This window comes from Chrysemys picta, chromosome 24 (genome assembly GCF_011386835.1).
Source record: "Chrysemys picta bellii isolate R12L10 chromosome 24, ASM1138683v2, whole genome shotgun sequence".
In the NCBI taxonomy this organism is placed as follows: Eukaryota; Metazoa; Chordata; order Testudines; family Emydidae; genus Chrysemys; species Chrysemys picta.
Window position 1 is genome coordinate 2,012,065 of NC_088814.1, and position 14,025 is coordinate 2,026,089.

Here is a 14,025-nt window from a genome sequence, read left to right on the forward strand (position 1 = left end):
CAACTCTGACCTGTTGAGAATGGGGAATCAGTCGTGTTCTGTATGACTTTGGTCAGGTGGCTGGATGTTTCCAAACTCCTTGCTGGAAGCATCGCCCTGGAAGAACAGCAGGGAAGCCTGGAGCATGCTCATCTTGCAGCCAAGTCACAGAAAGAAAGTGATTATGTAAATACTCCACCGTCACTGCTAACACACAGAACTGGTTCTTCTGCCTGGTCGTCCCATGAGGTTCTGAATAAGGCAAAGGTACTGAGGAGGCAGGCCCTGAATTTGATGTCTAGGCGGGACTAGTCAATCTGGGTTGACAATCTTCTGGTGCAGAGATGGCATCTTGACTCTCATACCTCCAGGCAAAGGGAAACGGTGGCTGAGAGAATCTGCGTCTCCCTTGTACTATCAGAACATGTTAGTTTTGAGTTTATTTTGGCCCTGGATAAAGCCCTGCTAAGTTTAATGTCTAGCACATTTCTTCCAGACAGCTGATTCACAGTGGGTGTGGTAGTTGTCTGGCATATTCAGAAAATAGTACTTGGAACCAGTGAGTCCAGCCCGGGTGGGGTTCTGATCCCAACAAATTCATCAAGGGCCTGTAACATTTAACCTGAGGCTGGGTTTTGAAAAGGGCTAGAGAATTTCCTGGTCAATATTTGCAGTTGTATGTGCTAATCCCATCTCACGCTCCAGTGGATAAACTGATCTCATGTACAGTGTTGCACAAGCTTCGTGGCATGAGAGACCCCCTTGTCCATTGGTGGAGGGACAGTGGAGTGTGAATACCAGACTAGATAGACCAGGGGTCGGCAACCTTTCAGAAGTGGTGTGCCAAGTCTTCATTTAGTCACTCTCATTTAAGGTTTCACGTGCCAGTAATACATTTTAACATTTTTATAAGGTCTCTTTCTATAAGTCTATAATACATAACCAAACTATTGTTGTATGTAAAGTAAATAAGGTTTTTAAAATGTTTAAGAAGCTTCATTTAAAATTAAATTAAAATGCAGAGCCCCCCCGGACCGGTGGCCAGGACCTGGGCAGTGTGAGTGCTACAGAAAATCAGCTCGCGTGCCGCCTTCGGCACGCGTGCCATAGGTTACCTACCCTTGAGATAGACCAAGGTTCGGATTCAGGGTCACAAATCCTGGGCTCCTGAGAGGAAAAAGAGAACTCAGGACAGTCAGTGGTAACTAATTTCTATTGGCAGCATGTTGACTGGGGGTATAGTAGTAATCTCAAGGAGGGAACATCCTCTTATGTTCAGAGAAGTGGACTGGCATGTTCATGGCTTTATCACTGACTCGCTGTCCGAACTTGGGCAAGTCACTTCACCCCTCTGAGCCTCGGTTCCTCCAACTATAAGTGAGGATTTAAATCTCTTTGACCTCAAGAGAGTTAGGAGGATGAGTGTTTGTAACACACTGACATCCCAATCCTGCAAGATCATGAAGGCAGACCCCTGTCTGTGTTGATCTCACTGCAGGATCCGGGCCCCAGGTAGCCTCTGATAAGTGGTGCTATAGAAGAGCAAAGTACTAGAAAGTTGAAAATAACGTAAGAACATAAGGACATCAATATTTGCTGTAGTCACAGATTGGAAATATCAGCAAAAAAATAATGGACCGTGATTATCTCTGGGAAGCAGAAACGGCCTGGTGGCAGCTATTGGGAGCTTGTGATCTCAAAACGAGACATCTGTTAACTGAGCACAGGAGGGGGGTCAGGACTGCTGGGTACTGTTCCTGACTGATGCATCGTGGGGCTCACTTTTTAGCCTCTCTGCTCCTCAGGTAGGTTTTCCATGTGTAAATGATACACTGACCCACACTGTATCAAGAGCACCTGTAAGTACAAAATATTAACAACCATTATTATTTTATTATTCTGAAAAGGCAGCTGACCACAGTTAAACCACGAGGCCCAGATGATGGGGTTCAGTCCCAAAGTGTTGCTGCAATTAGTGTTTTCCTTCTACTCCTACAAATAATCACGCTTTACGTGGTGGCAGATTAGCACCGATAGGCTGCATGGGAGAAGCATGTTGAGGGTGGGGGCCCTGGTTGGCCAAGAAGCCGTCCTAGTGCCGTGCCACGCTGGAGAGGACCCCAGAGGTGTGGGGGATGCATCGGAAGGCAATGCTAGGGTAGGGAGGTGTGGCGGGCTGACCGGCTTGAGGTGAGGGGTGCAGGAAGTGATCGAAACCTATCTAGGGCACCCATCGCCACAGTGAGACCACCCTCGATTACTGTCTCTCCCCCAGGGCCGGGTCAGAGGGTTAATTCATGTGTATAAAGTACTCGAAGCGCCTCAGAGGAAAGGCAGCAAGAAGGCCAAAGGAAAGGCCATGTGCTCTGTTAGCAGGAGATGCTTGCAGCCTGCCCCGAAGGATGCCCAGGCAAATGGGATGGTAGCTGCAGACACAGGCAGGCAGGAGATTGCAACACCCCCAGCCGCGCTCCTTGCCAAGCCCGCCTCTCGCCCCCAGGGGCCGGGAGACCCCCGGCTCGGCTCCGGGCTGAGCTGCCGGCCGGTGCACGATGCAGCCCTTGGCTGCCCCCAGTCCCAGGGCGGCCCCCGAGCACCCGGGCCTTGACACGTGGGCCACCACGCCATTCAGCGCCCTGCCCCGGCTCCCGGCCGAGGGCGTGTCCCGTCCAAGCAGGGCCAGCTGCCCAATGGCTGGCTGCGGAGTCAGCGCTTGGCCCGCCCGTCTCACCCCACGCGCGCTCCTGTGCCCAGCCCGGGGGCGGGGAGCGGGGGAAAGAACTACAACTCCCACAAGCCCCTGCGAGCCACCCCCGGGGAGGCGGCGGGGCCCCGGCTCGCGCCAGGAGCACGTGGGGCGCGCGCGGCCCAATCCCCGCGCGGGGAGCGCCTCTAGCCAGATGGGCCGTGGGGCGGGCGCGGAACAAAAGGAGCCTGCGAGCGGCCGGCGAGCCCAGGCCGGTAACGGAGCCGCGCGTGCACCGGGTAAGTCCGCGGCTCGCAGCCTGTCCGGGGGCAGATGCGCCCCCCCCCCGTGCCAGGGCCCTTTGCACGACGCGGGGTGCAATGGGGGGGCCGGCCGGGCGCCCCCTCTTCTCTGCTTCTGGCTTGCACGGGTCACCAGACAGCAAGTGTGAAAAATCGGAACGGGGGGGGGGGTAATAGGAGCCGATAACTCAAAAATCGGGACTGTTCCTATAAAACTGGGACATCTGGTCACCCTAGCCGGGCACAGCAGGTCGGGGCTCGTGCCTGGAAGAGGCTGGTTGATCGCTGCTGGAGCCTGACTGGCCAGCGAGTGAGCCGGAGGTGGGAGGAAGCAGGGCTGGCTAGCGCTGGGCCGGGCTCTGGAGGTGACTGTGCAAGGCGGTGTGTCGGTGGCAATGACACGCACTGCATTGTACACCCTGCAGCCGCTGCTGCGTGTCTGGTTCGGCTCTAGTATGTGCGGCTGACCTGGCCTGACACACCGCTCATGCTCCACTGCCCTGGAACTTGTGTGGTTATTTACACCAGTGCAAAGTCCGTGGGAAACGCCAGCCGGCTGGTTTGGTAGCCGTTCACACTCGCTCTGCACTGGTGTATTTGGCAGCACAAGGTGCAGGGCAGCTGAGAACGAGGGGTTCCCTTGCTAGGGCCGACACAATTTAAAAACCTTGCTACTGTAAGTTTTTGTCTTGAAGCTGGACTTCCTTATGGAGGCAAAGTCAGGAATGAGGAATTAACTAAGCAAATAATTCTCCTTTGATATGATTTTTTTTTTAAGGTTACAGGTGTGACAAGAATTATGAAAGTCCAGGAGCCACAGACCCAGCCTGACAAATTGTCAGCAAACTACTAGATAACCTAGATTAATTTTTCCTTCCTTCACTGGCATGTTCGCACCTCTGTGTCTGCTTTCTCATTATGTGCTGCCACTGCCTCACCTGTTGTCTCATATAACAGACCTTTTAAATACCTCTCAACGTTTTCCCAATTAACAAGTTTTATTTCTTACTGACTCTGACAGCAATTGACAGTATAAATATTCGGCCATTAGTCACGTGAAGCAGTAATCCATTCTAAAGGGAAAACACCCAGATTAGTTTTCAGTAACAGCCCCTGCAAGACATTGTTGTAGCTGCACTGAAGTCTTCAGAAAGCTAAGAGCTGTGCCCAAGACTGGTATTTCTGCAAAATGAGTCTTTGAGCTTAGATCGGCCTTCTCCTCCTAGAAATGCAGAAGAATTTAAAGAGAGTTTAGTTCTTGCCTGATTATCCAGGCCTTGAGATGCTATGTAGAACTTAAATATTCAGGTCTTCTGGTTTTCTGTCTTATCTGTCAATTGTTTCTTAGCACTCATGCTTTCATGTTCGTTCTTGCAGATTTGGCATGACTTAAGGCAGTTGGCTAGATAAGAATCAAACTCCTGGGTCATGTGCAGTTTGGGTAAAAGAGCAGCACTAATTAATTTAAAATCATGTTATTTGTGGAGTCTCTGGTATTGTGATTCAGATCTTGATGAGAATAAATCAACAAACTTGTAATAGTAGTTTAAATATCTTGGTGTCAGATGTATTGACCTCTAGGCATTGTAGTCATTGCTGTGTGAGATATTTGAGCCCAACAAGTTGCAGGTCTCATCTTCCTTTCCTAAAAACAAGGAGGAGTCTGGTGGCACCTTAAAGACTAACAGATTTATTTGGGCATTCGCTTTCGTGGGTAAAAACCCTACTTCTTCAGATGCGTGAAGAAGAAGTGGGTTTTTTACCCATGAAAGCTTATGCCCAAATAAATCTGTTAGTCTTTAAGGTGCCACCAGACTCCTCCTTGTTTTTATGGATACAGACTACCACAGCTACCCCTCTGACACTTGGTACTGTCCTCCTTTCCTGTGATCTCTCATTTTTGAGGGGGAGGAAGCAGGAGGTGGTGATGTTATACTGGAGGTATTTATTCTTTACACTTGTCCCAATAGCTCTTCTAGTCTGCTGCATATTACAGATGAACTATAAAAGGCCCTGGAAGGAAGATTTCTGTGTGTTGCTAGTATACCCAGGGTTTCTATAACACCTTTGATAACAGGTGAAGATGGGGAATAGTGTGGTCTGAACACAGGGCTGGGAATCAGGAACTCCTGAGTTCTGATTTCAGCTCTGTGACTGTGGGCAAGACACTTCACCTCTCTGGAGGGTTCTGAGATCTTGGCTAAAAAGACATAATAAACGTACCACCTTATTATGGATGCTTGTGTTGACTGTGTATTGTCTCCCTTGATCCTTTCTTAAACAATGTCAGCCTCTTAGCTCTTTCCAGAGACCCCAATGACATCTCGAGAATTGGAGAGGGAAAAACAAACACCAGGAGTGTTAAACTCTCCATCTTCACTTTTTGAACTGTCCTCCTTCCACTCCCTTTGATAAGGCCCTGCCTATGCTCTGATCAGCGCTAGGTATGTTGCAACCAGAAGGGAGCTGATGTGGCTTGCCTTGTCACTGTGGGCCGGGATTATTATGTGTTGGTCTTGATGTTAATGAATGACCTGGAAAGGGGGTTGGTCTATAGCACGGTGGTGTAATTCTAAAAACAAACAAAGTCTTGATGAGAATCTCTTGTCTACTAGCATCAGCAGTGTTCAAGTGTGACTGCAGTTAGCTAGCATGGTTCTGAACCAAGTGTGGATAAGACATAAGTAGCCCCTGGTTTGCATCCATGTAACTGAGAACAGAATGCCATGCACTCGAGTGGGAACTGGACCTGTGATTGGAACAGGGTCCAATATGAGCGGAACTCGGCACAGTGTCTTTCATCTCTCTCATTCCCATAGCTGCTCTTCCCCTCCCCCTAGTGAGAATACAGGTGTTCATGCTACTAGGACCAGGCACTCAAAATTGAGGAAGGAAGATAAATACCAAAGAGCCTGTAAAGACTGAAGCAATTGAGATTAAGCCTGAAATTATCATGCGTCTATGTCCATATCCTCAGCTACTGTGTGCCGATAGCTCCCATGGAAAGCTTTGACCTCAGTGTCTTGTATTTCTAGTGTGTTTTGAAGCAGCACTGGCATGTCACCTTGAAGGAAGCTCCGGTGAGCTACTAAGATGAATAAACACTTCGCTCTGTCAAGTGTGACTGGATATTTGATACCCAAGCAGTGAGCTCCATGTCGTCTTGGGAAACCAGGGTAGTAGTTCAGACATTTTCTGTCATGAAAAAGAGGAGCAGATTTGGCCACAATAGCTAAGATTTTGGGCTGCACCTATCCAGAGTCCAGATTTTGTGAGTTGATGGTAAATATCTATTACTGATTTTACAAACAAGATTCATAAACATGGTCCCCAGCAGATCTGGCAAAGCAACTCTCTGGCAGTTGGAGGTTTGACTTCTCACTTCTGAAAAGCAAGGGGCCAGCTGAATGAATGACGAGGACAGCCTGGCATTGCTGACATGAGCTCAGCTGGGAAGGGGAAGATCATTGCTCTCTGCTGATTCAATTATAAAACAAACAATCTGCCATCTGTTGCATTAGAGAGGGAGTTTAAAAGTTCCTCTCTGCTGGTAGCACTAGGTAAACAGGAACTCTGTCCAGGATCTAACAAATACTGTGCTTGGGTGCCCCTTGCTCCTAGGAAAGGCTTTGCACTGGAGGTGAGAAGTGAAATTGTTCTCCTAAGAACACTTGATTGATTTTTTTTTTCCCCTCCCCCTAAGCTTCAAAAATTGCTGCTCCATAGATCTGACCTGAGCCTTAGATGGGACACTCCACTCAAACGTCATTTTGGTAACTGCTCCTGAAGAGGGTTATCATAAGCTCCTGTTGTTACCAACACCAATTTCACAATTTTCCCAGAAATGGCGGCTGATGCCGCATAGTGACACATTTTAGTTTAAATATTCCCAACAAATTGGACAATTTGTACTAGAGGGAATGGCTTAGTGGCCCTGCTCTGAAATCCCTAAACTACTGGGTCCTCTTTTCTTTCCCAGTTAGACAAACCTGAGTTCCATGCTGTTTAAGGTGTGTAGTTTCTTTTGGAGCACTCCTTAAAATCCAATGTCTCACTTGCTCTTAGTGGACACTGCAGATCCCAGGGAACTTTATTCAGAAGTCAAGGAGGGGTTTTTGCCCTGATTCCTTTGCCTAAAATGCCCGTTCTGACTTCCCCTATCCTGTGCCATTGCACTAGGTGGTATTTTGCCTTCAGCTGGTCCTCACCAGATCAGGTTATTTGCATCTGTCAAGTTACAGCAGAGTCAGCATTCAGCCACTCAGACCTATCTAGCTTGTCATCATCGTCAGTATGAATATTTTATTTTCTTCTCCCTTGTTAATGTGTTTGAATGACTTTCCTGAGAACAAATCCTTCCAGCAGCTTTGACAGGTGACATCTTTTTTGATAGAGGGAGGTAAATATTTCTGAGCCGCAGAGAACGTGACTTAGTCTGTTAGTTTCCTTTACCCTCTCTGGAGTTCCTAATGAGCATTGGAAAGTCTGTAAAGATGGTACCTATTTATGAACTGGTGACATGTTTTCAAAACTCAGGTTTTCTTAACACAGTAACTGGCATCTTTGTGCAGGGAACCAACCCCAGAGTAGATAGACCCTCACAGTTTAATTGAAAGCCTTTTGGAAGAACCATGTTGAATTGTGTTTAGCAACTGGCTCAGCAAAGTAGTGGGTAGCTTACCCTCTTGCCAAGTAATGTGTGTCCACTCCCATATGTATAATTTCTCCTTACAGCGAGAAGGGATAGGAATTCGGAATGGCCAGGGATTTGTCTAGCCCAACACCACATCTGTGGAAGTAGCAAGTACAAGCAGTTTCAGAGGCAGGTGCAAAACCCTGTAATAAACAATTATGGAATAACCTGTCCAGAAGGGACGTTTCTTCCTAAATCCATTAGCTAATGGTTGGTTCAAATCATGAAGTAGGAGAGTTGATCTCCTCTTATAGATTGGTTGGAAGTATATGGCCTTCCGAACATAACGGTAGGTTCTCATTTTCCATTTAAATATCCAGTTCTCTTTTAGAGCTACTAGGCTTTTTGGTAGAAAGTAAATGTTCTATTATCTATGGGCTGAGTTTGTGGGGCCTTGCACTCAGCTCAGTGGCATTTGTTTGTCTGGATGTAACACGACTGTTGAACATGGCATCTGATCAGTTCCACCAGTTCAGGGAATGTTCTAGGCACCGATGGGCAGAAGAAGCCTGTTGATTTTGGTGAAAATCAGAAGACTGAAAAGGGAGAGACATGGGGGACACATGGAGCTCCTGGCATCTGGTCAACGGAGCCAGCACCTTGAATCTCTTTAATTGAAGGGGGGAGAATAGGTGGGCACACAGAACCCCTCATGGGGGGCACACAGAACCCCTCATGTGGGGGAGATGGTTGGCACGGGGGGCACACAGCGTCCCTGGCATGGGTGGAGGAGGATGGGGGAAATGTTGTATGGGGGAGGGAAAGTCGTAGAGCCCCAGCATGTGGCAGAAAGGGGAATGGGGAGCACGGAGATACTGCCCTGATGGGGCGAGGGAAGGGAAACACCCTAAGCCCCTGGTATGAGGGGCGTGGGATTACAGCGAATGCCTGACATAGGGGGGGATGGCAAGATGGCTCACAGGGAGCTTTTGGGGAATGGAGGAGTGCAAGAGGCTCCTGGTATATGCAGTGAGCTTGGCCTGCAGAAGTGTGCAACCCTCTAGTTAGTCATCTTCTTGACACTCACCCTCCTAAAAATGTAGGCGTGTGTAGTCAACTGGATGTTCCTTGTTCTCTGTCTAGTGGTTTCTAGCTAGATTGGGCTGGGCAGAGTCCTCTTTGTTCAGGACCCTCTGTCGAAGGAGGAGACTCCCTATCCAGATATCTCCATAGCTGCATCCAGGGCGGTTTAAGGACTTTCTGTTTGGGTCAGCTGATTTGTAATAATTTTGTTCTTTTCTTGGCAGGGGGTTGGTGCTTTTTAGGCCACTTAGTCTAGTTCTACGGTTACAATTTTAACCATAGTATTGTGCCCTTATGACCTAAAATACAGTGAATTAAAAATCTTCTGTTTTGTAGTGGAAAATTCCATGCTGAAAGATTGTTCAACACCTGGTGTGGAATCGTTCAGATGGTCTCCCCACAAAAATGCATCTACTACAGGGTGTGAAAACAGAGCTAGAATCTTGGGCCAGAATCTGCTCCAAACAGTCTACAAAACCCCTTTTTCCCCCCTCAGTGAGTTGAGGAATGAGGATGTGTTCTGGAATATGAAGGCTATTCTGAGGCACAGTGTGGAGGTTGGGAGTAGGGACTGTTTTTTTTATTTTTCTTTGGCTGATTTGTGATGTTACTTGTGACCTCTTCATCCATCAGGGAGTAGCTTGAATCTCCCCCGAGATGCGCTCTGGCCCTTCCTGTCACTTTCTTCAGCCCAACTTGATACTATGTGACCAGCATATATAAAGAAACAGAGCATCAAATCACCCAGAGTTCACTAGGAAGAATGTGCCCTTCAGAAAGCATGAAAACTCTGCAGACCTCTCTAGTTTAATAATAATTTAATCTTTTTTTGCCCTTCTGATGTTGGTATATAACTTTATGGTGCTCCTTGAAAAGCTGTTGGGTTTTACACCCTTGTAGATAACGCTACTGCTTTCAAAGAATGCCCTCAACATAATTTTTGTTGCAGATAGACTGTTCTTTTGCAAAGCCTCTGTAAACACAGCAAGATCTATTCAAGACACGTGTGAAGGCTGGTTCCATGAGACATCAATGTCTCATAAAAAGTAAATTATGTTTAATGTAATTCTTACTACAGTGATTCACCCATCAGAAAAGGCAGGGTGCATGGCTTTCATTCAGCACAGCTCTCTGTTTGCGCATACAGAAGAGCTAAGTCTCGTGCAGCTGTATCAAATAAATGTCCGTGGCATATTCTGAAGTAAAGTCTGGACCAAACACTCTGAAATGCCAACTAATTGTCCTTCGCTTTGTTGTCTTGTCTCCCATTCAACTGTGCTTCCACCATCCTCCTTTCAGTGAGGATGGGATGATTTCTGATAATGAAATAACTGGATCCTAGCAGTAACCCTGTGTGCCATGCCTGCATAGGGTCCCTAGAATGGCTCCTTAGCCAGCCAAAGAGTGCTGTGGATTAGCAATCTAACAGGTTCACCAACTTTATCCCGCGCCTCCCTTGAGTTGAGGAATGTTGCTAAGGTCCTGACCATATAGCAGCAGGTGTAGGGGTCTGCCTATGTGCATGTAGCTTGCAGGATTGTGCAAGAAGACTGTGTAATCTGATTTGACCAGGAAAGCAGAAACAATGGGGTGTCAACAAGTAAATGGACCAATGGACAGGAGGTGGGGGTGACCCTGTGGCTTGTGTGTGTACCGGAGACACATATATATTTTTTTCCAGAGGAGCTGAGTGCCCACCGCTCCCACTGGCAGCAGGTATAGTTGTGAGGCCCTCAGTGCTTAAAATGAGCTGTGGGGTTTGGGACCTGACCTACTTAATTACTGGAAAACAGCAAGGTCTTTTTGCAGTGAATGTTACATGTACTTCACTTAGCGTTTGTGCTATTGCTCTAATGTTTGCTAAAGAACAGATACAAACAATTAGCCAGGCCTGCTCTGATTGTCTTCGTGACAGATGGCAGACCTGCACTCCGTGCATAGAGCAGGCATCTGCTGATGCCTTGTGGACATTTTTCTGCTGACTGTTGTGCAGAACAGTTCTGCAGATAGTAGCATATTTTCAGTTTTCTCTCTATTCCCATGGTCATGGGAACAGCAGGGTCAGTGCAGCTGAAGAGCTTAACGATGATAGAGTCCTACTGCTTCTCCCCCCACCAATTGTATTACCAAGCAACACTTGAATGAAAGCAGGAGCTGGTGCTTTTAACATTTGAACTGCTTCCAGTGTCCTAATCCTTTGGCATCACCACTCTTACCTCCGCAGCTGTGATGTCACAAACTCCAGACGGTGGGGCCAGGTGAGGAACAACCATCGTGAACAGCTGAATGAATAGGGAATACAGATTTTGTAAAGCCTTCGATGAGCTCTTAGTGGGCTTTCAGTGTCATAACCCACAATAACAGCACTCGTCTCTTTCTATCAGAGGCTCTCAAAGCACTTTGCATACCCCAGGTTTAACAACTGCCCAGCGGATTAGGTTAGTATTCCCCCATTTTACACATGGGGGGGGGGGGGTGATGGAGGACAAAACAGACACAGGAAACCTCTGGTCATGAAGAGTCCCAAGGTCACACAGAGCCAGAATGGGAGCCAGGAATCCTGATTCCCAGTCTCCTGTTCTAACCACTAGATAATACTGCCCTCACAGAGGTAGGGATGGAACCTTGGAGTACTGATTCTTAGTCACTTGTATGATATTTTGTGTGTGTGGCCTTTCATTATTTAATTTGTGTACTGCAGTGCTTTGCAGAGCTGTACTGTTGTATGAGAACTTTAGTATTTCATGCTGAAAGAACCCAAAATGTAAGATCTGTAATTAGCGTTTTAAAATACGTAAGAAATGGATTTGCCATACTTAGTATCTTAATGCAGTGAAATGCGACCCTGGTTTTCTCTGAGGCTGCCCTTTGGCGTACTTTAAAACCGGCAACTGATGGATTTTCATGGGGTGTGGGAGCCAAGTGTATTGTAGCTTCCTATCCGACAAAATAAAAGATAGCGCATGGCTCAGGAGCTCCCGGAAAGAGCATCACTTAAAAGCAAAAAGATAATGGAAAGCTTTTTGAGTGATGCTGTACAAATTGCCAAGAATAGCATGCTGGCTGCTGTGAAGGTGATTGGCAGAGCTGTGTCCGGGAGGGCAGGGAAGGCTTGCATTTACCTGTGCCAGCTACTAACCCAACACACAATTATGCCTGGTCTTTGCTGTCTAAAATGAAAGGTTGACAGTAGATTGACCAGGCAGTAAATCATGCTGGGAAGGAATTCACTTGCTTTTCTGGATAGTCCTGTCCAAAACAATCTGTCACAGTGACTTTATAGTCAGGAAAGTGACACTGTAAAGGTGACGTTCCAGCTCCTTTTTGCTAATTACAAATCAAATTAGCTCAGTTTGCAAATCATCAGACAATCCTTCTAACTGTTGGTGCTGAAAACACTAGCTGGTTCCCAATGGTGCAACTGTTCTTTCTGCCTCTTTTAGCTTCCCTGCTAATCAAGATTCAGCAATCAGAACAACTCTTCAGCTCCCGTTGGTGCACAGAAGAATCCAGCCTGCTCTCCCAAAGCTCTGTGGCATCTGCAGGGCTAAGAAGGGCAGAAAACTTCTTCTTGACAGTAGACTCAGCAGATTGGATTCTATAGTGAGCAAAGAGGATGGTCATCTTCCAGCCATAATCGCCACACTTGAAAAGCTCTGGGTACAAGCATTTTGCTGACTTCTTTTCAATGTACCCAGACATACCTGCCGATATTCTATATATTCCTTCTCCTCAATACTGTCTTCTATCATGCCTTTACTAGTTCACGACTGTTCAATCCAGCTTCTTGTTCCTCTAAAGCAGTGGTTTTCAACTTGTGATCCACAGACCAAGATTTCCAAATGGGTCCACACCTCCAGTTGAGATATTTTAGGGGTTCACAAATGAAAAAAGGTTGAAAACCACTGTACTAAAGGAGCCTGGTACTATAGCCCTCATAGCAGTATGGCTGAGTAGCTCCAACAACACCAAGTGGGTATCTGCACAACTCTGTTTGTAGCCAGATCCGGAGACGAGCTATGGAGCAGGCCTTCCAGGTCATAAAATGCTAGTTTGAAGCTAATCCATTGGCATGGAGCATATCCACTTACCTGTTAGCTGCCCCCATCTGCTCTTAGTAGCATTGAGATAATGTTCTCATGGGTTTGTTTTTGTTTTTTTATATCCTGCTGTCACCCGATTGCAGCTGCACTCTCTCTCCCTCTACAGGCTGTTGCTAAGTCAGTCATAATGACGGACATCTGATTGAAACTAGCTTGCTGCTACAGCTATTTCAGGATGACTGCACGTAGACACCCAGGCTGAACATGCAATCTAGTACCTGCCAGACATACATCTCCCCGAGAGATGGCTATAATTCCATCCTGAGAAACGATCACATTGTTTAGGAAAGTCTCAGAATAAGCAAGTAGAGCTAAACTTAATCTAGCTGATCAGTCAGTCAGCACAATGCAAAATGAATTTGCTATAGCCTAGTCAGAAAGCAGTCTGGTCTTGAGCATTGGGCTGCACTCTTGTATTCCGCCAACGCAACAGTTCAGCTATCCACCTCCATGAGCACTTTGAATGCCTACCTGGGTCTCCTGGATTAGCATGTTAGATCCCAGATTTGTATGGAGAATGCTGCATGACTCCCATCCTTTTCTCCATCGAGAGTATTCCTTCCTTTAAATTAAAACTCTGCCCACAAGGGGGCGGGAAGAGCATTACATTGGCCAAACTGGACAGTCTCTACGCAAAAGAATAAATGGACACAGATCTGACATCAGGAACCGTAACATTCAAAAACCAGTGGGAGAACACTTCAACCTCTCTAATCACTCAGTGACAGACTTGAAAGTGTCAGTTTTGCAACAAAAAAACTTCAAAAACAGACTCCAAAGGGAGACTGCTGAACTCGAATTAATATGCAAATTAGACACAATTAACTTAGGTCTAAACAGAGACTGGGAATGGTTGGCTCATTACACTAATTGATTTTTTTTCCCCCCATGTTAAATTCTCCTCACACCTTCTATGGATCATCTCGATTATCACTTCAAAGTTTTTTCTTCTGCTGCTACTGTTGGCTCATCTCAATTGATTGGCCTCTTACAATTGGTATGCATACTTCCACCTTTTCATGTTCTCTGTATGTATAAAGAAGAACAGGAGTACTTGTGGCACCTTAGAGACTAACAAATTTATTAGAGCATAAGCTTTCGTGGACTACAGCCCACTTCTTCGGATGCATATAGAATGGAACATTTTTCTCTTAATTAATTGGCCTCTCAGAGTTGGTAAGACAACTCCCACCTGTTTATGCTCTCTGTATGTGTGTGTATATATATCTCCTCAATATA

The 14,025-nt window shown here is 46.7% G+C and overlaps 1 protein-coding gene across 13 annotated transcripts in view; it reads left to right on the forward strand.

Moving 5' to 3' along the window:
- ACLY (ATP citrate lyase) overlaps positions 1-14,025 on the forward strand; it is a 48,787-nt gene that overhangs the window by 858 nt on the left and 33,904 nt on the right. For 4 of the 13 annotated variants that reach the window (XM_024100677.3, XM_065577832.1, XM_042844599.2 and 1 more), the window contains exons 1-2: positions 2,822-2,964; positions 12,127-12,343. The exons of 1 other annotated variant lie outside the window; for it this stretch is intronic. The gene's annotated coding sequence lies outside the window, so the exon portion shown is untranslated. Of the gene's footprint in view, positions 1-2,804; positions 2,965-12,126; positions 12,344-14,025 lie in introns of those variants that run through there. 8 more of the 13 variants (XM_065577826.1, XM_065577829.1, XM_005294089.4 and 5 more) reach the window with 5 other exon arrangements.